Consider the following 12,820-nt stretch of genomic DNA (forward strand, 5'->3'; position numbering starts at 1 on the left):
CCTTAAGACGCTGATATCCTCTCTCACTCAGGCCCTGCTACCAGCCTGCTTATTTGTCCCCTTCAATTGAGTGTTGAGAGCCACTATAGCTGGCACAGAACAGCAATCAGGAGTGAAAGAAGAAAATGCGCCTCTGGGGCAGCATTCAGAAAAAGAAAGAAAGCAAAAGAAGCTTTTCTATCTAAGCAGGAAGGAGCTCTCCTGAGATACATAGACACAAATGTTCACAGTGAGCTTTCCGGCCCCAGTGAGGACGTGAGTGGTGAGGAGATGCCTGATCTTCCAGTTAGTCAAAGTGCAGGTGACCTGGCAGCTACTGCAGCATCCATATCTCGATCTCAAATGGATGTAACCATGCACATTCCTGAAGAAAAGTGTAGATCAGAGAACAGTGTGGTGGAGGTGCAAGAAACAGCTGCTGGTCAGTTTAGTTCCTTAAGTCTAGATGATCCAGGACTGTGGACCCACTTGAGCAGTAGCCTGAGGGACTTCACAGCAAGTGAAAAACTTCATGTTCCCCAAAGACAATGAAAACAGAAGTTTCCATCCAACACATTACTGACATGAAATCCCCAATGGTGACAAAGTGGAGAGGCCATGGCTTATGTACTCAAAAACTCAGAATGCTGCATACTGTTTTTGTTGCTAACTCGTCCAGTCTAATGTTCCAGCCACATTGGGTTTTACAGGAACAAAGGACTGGAAGAATCTGGCTAGAAATCTGGCATGCCATGAGAAGGCAGCAAATCACCAGAGAGCATTCCATACGTGGAAAGAGCTTGAGATGAGACTAAGGTTAAAGGCCACCCTAGATGATCAGCAGCAAGAGAAGATTGCATCAGAGTCTCTTTACTAGCAAAATGTTCTAAAAAAATCTCATTGCCATTGTGGGAATGCTTGCTACCCAAAACCTAGCACTGTGTGGCACTTCAGATCAGCTGTATGTGCCAAACAATGGAAACTTCCTTAAAATTGTGGAGCTGATGGCTGAGTTTGATGCGGTACTCCAGGAGTATCTAAGAAGAGTCACCACTACCTTGGAAAAACAATTCAGAATGAGATCATACAGTCACTGGCAACAAAGTCAAACAGAAGATTGTGGCAGATCTGAAGTCAGCAAGATATTACGCTGTTATTCTAGACTGCATACCTGACATCAGCCATACGGAACAAATGACTTTAATGGTGCGTTTTGTAACAACAACAGAACTTAGTGAAAATGTCTCTGCAATGGTGACTGTCAAAGAGCATTTTCTAGAATTTATTGACAGGGATGATACTACAGGAGCTGGTATGACAAATGTGCTTCTTAAAAAGCTGGAAGATACGGGAATTGTGATAGCTGACATGAGAGGTCAGGGCTACGATAATGGTGCCAACATGAGAGGAAAAAACAGGAGTGCAGACACGGATCCGAGAATGACACCCTCGAGCTTTGTTTGTCCCATGTAATTCTCGTTCATTCCACTTGGTGGTCAGTGATACAGAATCAGCTTCTAGTGAGGTTGCTGAATTTTTTTATGTCGTTCAAAGCATCTATGTATTTTTCTCTGCATCAAATCATCGATGACAAATTTTGAAGTAACGTCTGGGAACATCCTCTCTGACACTGAAACCACTGAGTGCCACACGATGGGAAAGTTGAGTGGAGGCGATAAAGCCTATCAAACACCAAATTGGGAAGATGGATGATACCACAGTTGCCATTATGGAGGATAATGCTATGACAGGAACTGTTTGTGGGAGAACAGTGGCAGAGGGAAATGAAATCACCAGAAACATACATAACTTCAAATTTCTGCATGGCTTAGTGTTGTGGCATGACATACTGTTTGAAATAAATGTTGTAACAAGAGACTCCAAGGTGTTGACCTTGATATATCTGGAGCAATAGAACAACTGGACAAAGCAAAGTCATACCTACAGTCTTACCGGTCAGATCAGGGATTTCAAAAAATTCTGAAGAGTGCACAGAAATTGGCAGACGAACTTCACACTGAAGCTATTTTTCCACCCATTCAAGAATACAAGAGTCACTGAAGAAGACGACATTTTGATTACGAGGCACGGGATAATCCCATAAGAGACCCCAAACAACAATTCAAAGTTGAATTCTTTAACCAGGTGCTAGATTGTGCAACACAGTCAGTTGAAGAATGTTTCGTGCAGCTCAAGGAACACAGCAGTATATTTGGGATGTTGTATGATAGCCCAAAACTCCTCACTATACCTGAAGAAGACCTACCCCAGCAATGCAGGACACTAGAGACAGTGTTGATACATGATGATATGCGCGATATTGATGTGAGCGATTTAGGTGATGAACTGAAAGCCCTTTCAAGATACATTTCAGCAGGATCAACTCGAAAGGCTGTTCTGGAAAATATGTGCACAAATAAGATGACCACCCTCTTTCCAAATGCTTTTGTTGCTCTGCGCATACTTCTAACACTTCCTGTAACAGTTGCCATGACACAGGAGAGGCTGGTCGGCCTTGCAACCACCTCAATAGAGCATGAGCTGGCCCAGACTGTGGACCTTCAGGAAGCAGTTCAAATCTTTGCAACCAAGAAGGCACAGAAAGCACCACTTTGATTATTCAAACAGATAAAAAATGCCAGTGTTTACTGTGCAGGCAAGAAAAGTTAACTTTCAAACGCCTGAACAGCAAATGTAAGTGTTACTTAAAATTTTTGAACAAGGCATTTTAAGTTGTTAGTTCTCCTTTATTGGGGTAGGTAGCAGAGCAGTACCATGAGAGGAATAGAAGAGGAAGAAGGCAGAACTGAGACCTTTCAAAGTTTTGGCCCAAGCTGGGGAGCATGGGGGCGTCATTTGAGCTCCCCGCCTCAAGTGCCAAAAAGTTGTGGGCCTGCCCTGAGCTTACCCAAGATGAAACCAGGAGGGTCCATCCTGCCGAATGAAGAAACATAGGACATGACATAGCTGCTGTACATAATCACTGGACATAGCTGCACCCTGAGTTAGTGTGATTGAAGCTGATCAAGGTACTAAGCACAGAAGAAAAAGTTGCCTATCTTCACCTGGTTAAAAAGTTAAACTGCCATATGACCCTAATGGCAATGATATTCAGACAATAGCCAAAGTGAAGGAAGAAGAAGCCTATTGAACAGGTGTGTATACTTTTGGGATTTGATTACTAATTAAAACATCTGTAGCAAGAAACCAGTTAGGGGTAGGCTGGGAAAACTATCCCAGTGCAGTGAAGAGATATCTTGAGGGATACTACTATCTTCTTTGTTCAGTTCTAGAAAAAAACAAATCTGCCCATCACACTTTACCATTGTCACATGACAGTGGGATAGTCAGACAAGAAAAACAGGAAAAAGACAACTAGACATATTTCTAACATCACCTCAAACATTTAGCTTGTCTGTTGTTGGCCTATTATTTGTCTGTCTTGTCTATTTAGATTAGACTATAAGCTTTTCAAGGCAGGGATAGTGTTTTTGTGTTTGTACAGCACTCAGCATACTTTGAATGCTATCACAATACAAATAATTATTGTTAAAGCCCCACATGTTGAATATGATTTGCATCCAAACCTAACAATGTTACAATACAAACCGTATTAATTCTACAGACTAACTAGGAAAGCGGCATTTTGATCCACACCAGACACACTAGGGAAATGTATCCATGCCTTATGTGAAAATTTCCTTTCTAGGAGCAATGAGGTCCACAGATCATAGCGTTATGTCTCTTTTCTACGCAGTTTTGGTGGCAGACCAGACAAGGAAGGTGTATGTCCACCTCTGAGAACTCAGCAGTTGGGACACTTCCACAGCCAGGAAAATCTCTAACCACTCTATACACCACTACCTCAGTATAACGTGACCCGATATAACACGAATTCGACTATAACACGGTAAAACAGTGCTCCGGGGGGGGGGGTACATATAGAGTACCTATCTATCAAAGGTAACACCAGATGATGACTGGATATCCAACTGGTAGAATCTGAAGAAGGCATGGACAGTTAAACAGGCGGCTGCTTTGTATATTTCCTTGTTTGAAGCAAGTGATCTTTATGTCCATGAAGTTGCCAAAGCTCTGAAGGAATGATCTCTCATTTTGGAATATGGTATTATGTTATTTTGGCTTGTTTGCCTTTGAGATATATATAATCTCTTTTCCCTCTGGAAATTTTGATTTTGAGGCCTTCTTTCCCTTCCACATCACGTGATAAAGCACAAAGAAAGCATTCACCATTCCAAACTGAGCTGTGCAGTGAATATATACTTTGGAAGCTCTGTTAAAGTATGCCACAGTTTCTCTTCAAGGTGCACTGAAGCTGGGCAGAAGCATGGAAGGACAATTTCCTGTACTCTGTGGGCCAGGAGCTAATCTTTGCTATGAAGGCAGGATCAATTCTGAGAATCACTTTATCTTTATGAAAGGTGAAATACTGAGGTTCCAGAGAAGGAGCTCCTAACTCAGACCCTTTGACAGCAATCACCTTTACTAGTTTCTGGTTTCCCCTTTCTTCTTAGCCTTTTCCCACCATGCTGTACTCCACCATGCTGTACTCTGCATGGGTGAACAGGTACAGAGTCCTAATGGGGAGAAAAGGAATTCCTTGTGCCAATAAAGGCAGACCTTGAGAGCCTGGAAATTTTAAGCCCATTGAAGCTGGTTTTTTTAATTAATTCTGCAGCAGAAGGAGCTGGTCTGCCTGCCTGCAGCTGTGAAAGCAGGTGAAAAACTGCAGCTCTCTCTGAGATGGAATCAGACCTCTCCTGCCACTGATTGGCAAAGTTGCATAAAGACCCACTGTCATGGATCTGTGAACCTCATTATGAACAGAAACAGTGTTACAGACTGCTCTCTCTAGTACTGGAAAAATGATTGTCAAAAGCACAGTTCTGGAAGAATCTTGCTTGAGAATCATTTCTGAACACAGCTACAATAGCTAGCACCATTCAAATTTTATTACCCTCTAAACTAGTGTTGTGGGAATCTGGCAGACGTAGAGGAACAGAATTAAGGCCAGTTTAATCCAGAATGAGAGTGTCCATACAGGGATTTAATGCCGTTTAATTAATCCACTTTAAATTCACACTTTTAGTTAATTCAGATTAACTTTTCTGAGTGTCCCTGTGTAGACAAGCCCTCAGTTTGTTAGTAAATGTACAAAGGACCATTATATCATAATGCTAGGCAATCAGCTGGATACTTAGTTCAAAAATAAATCACAAGGACTATACTGGATGAAACTTTCTTCTTAGGGAAAGAATGGAGACGTTACTCACCTTGTGCAGTAAGCAGGAGTTCTTTAAGATGTATCCTCTCATGGGTCCTTCACTTCAGGTGCATTTGTGCTCTTCACCTTTGATCAGAGATTTTTGGTAGCAGTGCTCATTCAGCCCATGCATATACCCCACATATCCTCCTGCCCCCACAGGAAAACCCCCTCAGTTCCTTCTCTACCGCAAAGTCTCATAAGGGCGACTCTGAAGCAGAACGAAAAGAGGGCGGGTAGCAGAGCACTCCCAGGAGCACACATCTCGAACAACTGCAGTTACTGCACAAAGTGAATAACCTCTCCTCCTTCCTCCAGCATGTTCCTGTGGATGCTCCACTTCAGGTGACTGCCAAGCAGTATCCGCCTAAGGAAATGGGAGGTTTGCAGCAGAGTCCAATACTGAAGAGAGAATTGTGTTGCCCACAGCCACATCTGATCTTGCTGCAGGCACGAAGGCACAATGTTTAGAAAGGTATGAACAGAGGACCAAATTGCTACTCTACATCTGTCTACTATTGGTGCCTATTTAAGGCTATCGATGTATATAGTGCTCTTACAGAATGTGCTATCACTCTTAAAGGGGTTTGGACCTGAGCTCTCTTGTAACAAGTCTCAATACAATGGGAGATCCACTTTTACAACCTCTGTTTCAAAACTACCAAACCCTTGTTTCTGTCCGCAATGGATACAAATAGTCTAGGAGATTTTCTCAATAATTTAGTCCTGTCTAGATAAAAGGCTAATGTCTTCCTGAATTCTAGAGTATGGAATATGGCTTCTTGACTAGTCTGCTGCGGTTTTGGGAAGAAAACCAGAGATGAATGGTTTGATTAATGTGGAATTCTGAGGACACTTTAGGTAAGAATCTTGGATAGACCCATAACGACACTTACTTTCTGGAGAACACCATAAATGGGAGGTCCATCATTAAAGCCCCCAATTCTCCTACCCTTTGGGTGGAAGTGATTGCTAACAGAAAGGCTGTCTTCATAGATAAATCTAATAATGAACATTTAAGCTAGTAGTTCAAATGGATGCTTCATAAGGCATTAAGAACTAGGTCCTGATCCCAGCTAAGAGTAAGGCTTCTGAGCTGTAGATAATTGTCAAACCTTGCAGGAATCTTGCCATAGCAAGATGATAAAAGAAAAGAAAAAGAAAAAAAACTATGGATACGTGAAAGGCTGTTATTGCCACTAAATGAACCCTAATAGAATTCACAGAAAGACTTGATGTCTTCAATTACAAACAGGTGATCCAGTACTCTAGGAAAAGAGAGCAAGTTGGTGAAATCTGATGACTGTTACGCCCAAGATGGTATCATTTCCAGAGATATGTATTTCTTGTAGATGTTTTTCTATTATTTAATAAAACACTGTACAAATGAGGAACAAGATCTCTCTATCCCTAAGAACCATAGAGGAACCATGCTTGGAGCCACAGAATCTGTAAATTGGGGTGAAGTGTTTGACCTGCTGTGACGTTATTGACATAAACTGTGACCATATAGATCATTGTTGCAACCACTGTTATATATTTGCAACAAATATTGTACAAAGGTTGTCGTGTGAGGTGTCTATAAAAAGGTTATGATTTGCTGGTTATGATTACGCTATCTGTATATGTGTATCATTTTTGTAGTTGAAGTTATGAATATTAGCTATGTACTTTGTATCTCAATGTGTTTGATTCTAAGTAGCATTAGTGAAGCATTTGGTCAGCTTCTTGAGAAAGGAATTTGCAGATTAAGTGTCCAATCAAGAAACACTTAACTGACAATGGACCATGGGAGACTCCAATCCACATAAGAGAAGTCTTCCTGGGACGTTCAAGGTAGCATGTGAGCAATGGCTGCCACCTGCAAACTGAGTCATGCATGAACATGTGACTTGCCCAAGTGGTTACAAACTCCATCTTGTTGCTGTGATTTTGCACAGGAGAACAAAGGGGTTTCTGCCAACAAGAGAAAGAATATAAAAGGCCCTAGAAACCCCTCCATTTTGTCTTCAATCCTGCTTCTTACCTCTGGAGGGACTTTGCTACAAACTGAAGCTCTAAACAAAGGACTGAATGACCCATCCAAGTTGTGGATGTACTCCAGAGACTTGATTTGAACCTGCAGTTTATTCTATCACTGCTATGCCTGAACCAAGAACTTTGCCATTACTGTATATAATTGATTCCATTTAACCAATTTTAGCTCTCATCTATATTTCTTTCTTTTTATGAATAAACCTTTCGATTTTAGATTCTAAGGGATTGGCAACAGCGTGATTTGTGGGTAAGATCTGATGTGTATATTGACCTGGGTCTGGGGCTTGGTCCTTTGGGATCGGGAGAACCTTTTTTCTTTTACTGGGGTATTGGTTTTCATAACCATCCATCCCCATAAGAAGTGGCTGCTGGTGGTAATACTGGGAAACTGGAATGCCTAAGGGAATTGCTTGTATGACTTCTGGTTAGCCAGTGAGGTGAGACCGAAGTCCTCTCTATTTGGCTGGTTTGGTGTGCCTTAAGTAATAAAGGACACCCAGCCTTGGGCTGTAACTGCCCTCTCTATGCAAATTGTCCTAAATTGATATTCTCAGTAGTGTCCCACCGGAGGCCGCATCGTTACACCTGTATCTTAGGTCAGTAGGTAAGGACTGATTGGAAGCTTCCATGAAGAAGAGGTGAGTCTGATGAGAAAGGGATACCAGACTTGTTTTGGCCACCTTGATGCAATTAGTATGACTCCGGTCCAGTCTTACTGAGAATCATCAATAGTAACTGTGTTAGTAGATACATGGATGAAAGGACTTCCCTATGTGTGATGAGAAATGCATTTCCTAGAGACAGGGGATCAAGACTCCCTCTGGAGCAGTAAGTGATGCATTTTGCATTTGCTGCCATGACAAACGGATCAACCGCCAGGAACCCCCACACTGAGAATATCATGTGAAGGACTCTGGAGTTTAGTTCCCATTTGTAATTTAGAGAGAAATGTGTGTTGAAGTCATCTGCCATGGCGGTTTGAATACGTGGGGGAAAGAAGCTGGGATGAGTATGTGGCTGATTATGCACCAATTCGAGTTTTATCACTTCACCACAGATTGGTGGAGAACTTGCTCCTCCTTGATGGTTGATAATACATGCATGACATGTTGTTTGTCATTATCTTTACTTACTTCAATCTGATTAGAGGTAGAAAGTGTAGTTAAGCATTTCTGAATGCTCTCAATTCCAAAAGGTTTATGTGGAGAAGCTGCTCTTGTGGATACCATTTACCCTGCTCTTTGTGAGGTCCCAAGCACAATGTACTACAAAGACACATGCAAATATGTCCCAACAGTTGAAGGCAATCTTTTACTGTAATTTTCCCTTGAATCCTGGAGATGTGGTTCACTAGTGTGAGAAATCTGCTGGATGGTAGCTATGCTGTGACTATCAAAGCATCCAGGAAAGCTTCTATGAAATCTAGACACTGTAGTGGAGTCAAAATTGAGTTTCTGGGGTTGATTTGAAGGCTCAGGCTATGAAACAGAGAACACATGGTCTCTACTGACGCCAAACCTCCCAACAAGATCTGCTCGTTATCAGCTAATCATCTAGACACGGGAAAATTATTATGCCCAAACGACAGGTGGCCAGCAATTACTGCCGGAATCTTTGAGCATATCCTTGGTACAAAAGATAGTCCAAAAGAAAGCACCCTGTATTAGCAGTGTTCGTTGTTGATTTGGAAACAAAGAAACCTCCTGTGTGATGGGTGAATAGCAAAATGAAAATATGCGTCTTGTAGGTTGCGACTTGTGACCCAATCTCCTAGCTGTAATGATGGAATTATTTCTGCCAGGGTCATCCTCCTGAATTTTAGCTGTTTTATGTTTATGTATCTGTTTAGCAGCCTGAATTCTAAAACTGGTCTCCATTCCCCCTTCTTTATGGGTATCAGGAAGTAGTTTGAGTAGAATCCCCTTCTTCTGTGTTGCTCCTAAACTTAACAGTGAGGTCACTTCTTGTTCTAGTAACTGACTGTGAGAGGAGTCCCTGAAGAAGGACAGGGATGGGTAGGAGAGAGAGAGAGAGAGTCTTGAAATGTATTGTGTAACCAGAGATTATGGCTTCCAAAACCCATTTGTCTGAGGTTATACGCTCCCATGCATCCTTAAAAAGGGGAAGAAGCAGCATCCAAAATGTAAAGTCCCATTGACTGGATGGTTAGAGACACTCAACCAAGCCATCGTAATTGTTGACTGAAGGACATGGATGGCTGGGAGGATGTTGTTGAGTACCTTGGTCTCTTGGCCAGAGGTTCAGAGAGCGTATGGTACGTTGAATACAGGGCTGGGCATGCTCTTTATGCCATATGAAATCTATAAAATCTTCTCCTATTTACAGGAACATAGATTCAAAAGGATCTCAGTGTGACTCTTGAGTCCTTTATGTAAGCAGAAATCAACTGAGTCCACAAAGGGCTTGCAACCGTCAAAGGGGAGATCTTCAAATGGTACTTTGAACCTCTCTCAGAAGTTCCAACATTTGCAGCCAAGACGTTCTTCTCATGACCACACAAGTGGATATAGACTGTGCTGCAGTATCTAAGGAGGCTTGGAGGAATGTTTTTGCTAGAGGTTATCCCTCCTGAACAGTGGCTTTAAACCAATCACAGTGTTTCTCTGGCAGATGTTCAATAAAGAAACTAAATCTGTTGTAATTTACATAGTCATATTTGGCCATGAGCACCTGATGGTTTATTATTCTGAACTGAAGTGTGGCTGAAGTGTAGGATTTGAGGCAAAAAAAAAAAAATAGAGCTTCTTACAGTCCTTGCTGTATGGAGTGGACTTAGAGCTATGTTGCCTGCCCCTTTCATTAACAGCCTCTACCACTAGAAAGTTCAGAGCTGGGTGAGAGAATAGAAATGCCGATTCCCTGGCAGGAACATAATACTTTTCATCCACTCTTTTGCAGGTAGGCAGTATTATAGCTTGAGTTTCCCAAACTGCCTTAGTGGGCTCCAAAAGAGCTTCATTCACTGGAATAGCAATTCTCATCATGATGAGGTGTGTGGTGGGACTCCTGAACATCCACCAAGGGAATCTGAAGTGTGTCAGCAATTTGCTTTATCACTTCCTGAAACTGTCTGAAGTCATCTGCCACAGAAGGTGGTGGAGGCATGATACATCAGGTGAAGAAGAGGAAATATTTGAAAGAGGTGTCACCTCCTTGTCTGCCCTTGCATCTTTCTCCTCACAGGTCTCTTCCTCTGGCATGGGTGGTGACAAAGAAGGTTGAAGATAATGCCTTCTTCTCAGTTTCCTCCAATGGTGTGAAAACCTCATCACGAATTGCTGGCGTTAGAACACCCACAGATCCCAGCAAGGCCACTGGGAGGCCAAAAGGCATAGATGGAGGCATCCATCTGTGTTCCTGCCAGGAGGGTGTCATTTGAGGTCTATTCTCCTGTAAAATATCAGTGCAAGAGGGAGAGTGATGTGTTCTAGAATAGACAGGGGAACCCTACACCAAGACCTGAGAATCTGAAGAGTCTTTTTACACATTCTCCGGGAGTCAGGGAGGGGAGCTGTTCAATTTGCAAAGTAGATTAGGACAAGCCTGGTTCCCTATTTGTTACAGAGATCAGTGATTGAGAGGATCTTGATGCTGACAAACCCCCAATACTCGTTAATATGGTGGACTCTGGCTCTAGAGACTATCTAGTGTTTAGGGTACCTAAACTCTTGTGGTACCGACCGTAACAAAGATTGGCCCAGGACAGAGCCTATGGAGGATGGCTTTGGTACTGATGTAGCCAGCACTGAGCACTTGGCCTGTGAGTGCATTGGCTCTGACCTCCTCAGTATTATATGGGGTCTAGTGGTCTCTGGTACAGTTGACTTCCTTGATATCGATACCGAGTGCTGTTCCGGGACACCCATGTCTCTGCCAGTCAGGATCCAGATACCCAAAGTCGGTCTTAGACTGAGTTTTCTTCTTTGCTTTTGCAATACCTGCATCACTCAGAGCCTACACTGAACTCCCCTTGGGACCTGAGGTCTCTGTAGCCCTGTTGTGTGTTGGTGACCAAGATCTTCTTGGAGATTTACACCTCCCTCCTTCTCTTTAGAGGAAGATGTAAATGAGGACTTCAGTACCACACAAGTATTCAGTGACACAGTACTGCCTACGTCTCTAAAGGTTTCCGATGACCGAGATCTTGTGGGGCATTAGGAGTACTGAGAGGTCTATGTACAGGGGGGTTCTTCTGCCTCTGGATCTGCAGCTGGACATAAGGCTTGTTCCATCATTAGTAGTTTAAATTTATCTCCCTATTGTTTTTCAAAATCTACCCTTGAAAGATGTGCAGATCTTGCACTTACTAGGAATATGGGTATCACATTAACAGTGGAGGCACTGAGAATGCCTGTCACTGATTGGAATAGCCTCACAGCAGGAGAAGCACCTCTTTGAATCCTGAGGAACCTGGCATTCCTGAGAAAAAACAACAAAAGAGACAACCCCAAGAAAGGGAAGTTCTAAACTACTATCTAACCATATCTAAGAATAAAAGGATTTTATTTTTAGGAGAAAACAGAAAAAACAACTGAAACACAACGAGGTAAGTAATTATACCTTATCTGACTCCTAAAAGGAGAACAGACACATGTTGCAGACTCCATCTCAGGACAAAGGCAGTTGATAAGGAATTGAGAACAGTTCACCTGCGCAGCTCCAAATAGCCTCGGCATGGGGCAGCAGGATGTGTGGGACCACATTCATGGACCAAATGGGCACCGCTACCAAAAATCTCTGATTAAAGCACAGGGCGCACACACACTTGAAGTGGAGTACCCACAGGGACACTACTCAAAGAACTGGATATTTTGTAATGGTTCCTACAAGAACATTTTACTATATTAAATAAAAAAGTATATTTTATATACACACACACATACACACACACTTTTTAAAAGCTTAGACACATACAACGATCAGGGGGGTGATGGATCCCAGTCTCTGCAGCTACTTGCCAGCCTGCACTGTGGTGTCTCCCCCAGGCCAGAGGGGCCTGCTGTGGGGCTCGCTGGGCTGGGACTCCTAGTCACCGCGTGGTCAGCACTGCCCCTTCTCCCTACCGGCTGGATAGAAAGCAGCAGCAGTGGTCTGGGCTGGAGCTGCGCTCAGAACAAACTGATCCCTACCCCAGGTCAGGCTGGGTTGGACGAGCCAGCACCATGGGGTGAGAAACCTCCCCATTCGCCCACTCTTCCTGGGATAGGACTGGCCCACTAACCTCCAACGAGCAGCTGCAGCCTAAGTAGGCAGGCAGAAGCAGAATACCTACTTCCCCCTCCCCACTGGGGAGGGAGAGGGCCTTCCACCTCCCGCTGGGTAGGGAAAGGACCTGGGGGCTGTGCATATCCTGTGAAATTGGAACATTTACCCATGATACTACTGTAATTTTTTTTTAAAACAAATCTGATTTTTTCAGGGCCTGATGAAGTAGAAGAACCCATGCAGGTGCTAATGGAAAAAATGGACAAGCAGGCAAGAGAGACGTCTGTCTTGAGG

General features: G+C 43.1%; 1 protein-coding gene across 7 annotated transcripts in view; it reads right to left on the reverse strand.

The window, feature by feature from the left end:
- Nucleotides 1-12,820, reverse strand: part of FAM135A (family with sequence similarity 135 member A) — a 157,111-nt gene that overhangs the window by 121,937 nt on the left and 22,354 nt on the right. The window lies entirely within an intron of this gene.

Source organism: Malaclemys terrapin, chromosome 3 (assembly GCF_027887155.1).
Source record: "Malaclemys terrapin pileata isolate rMalTer1 chromosome 3, rMalTer1.hap1, whole genome shotgun sequence".
NCBI lineage: Eukaryota > Metazoa > Chordata > Testudines > Emydidae > Malaclemys > Malaclemys terrapin.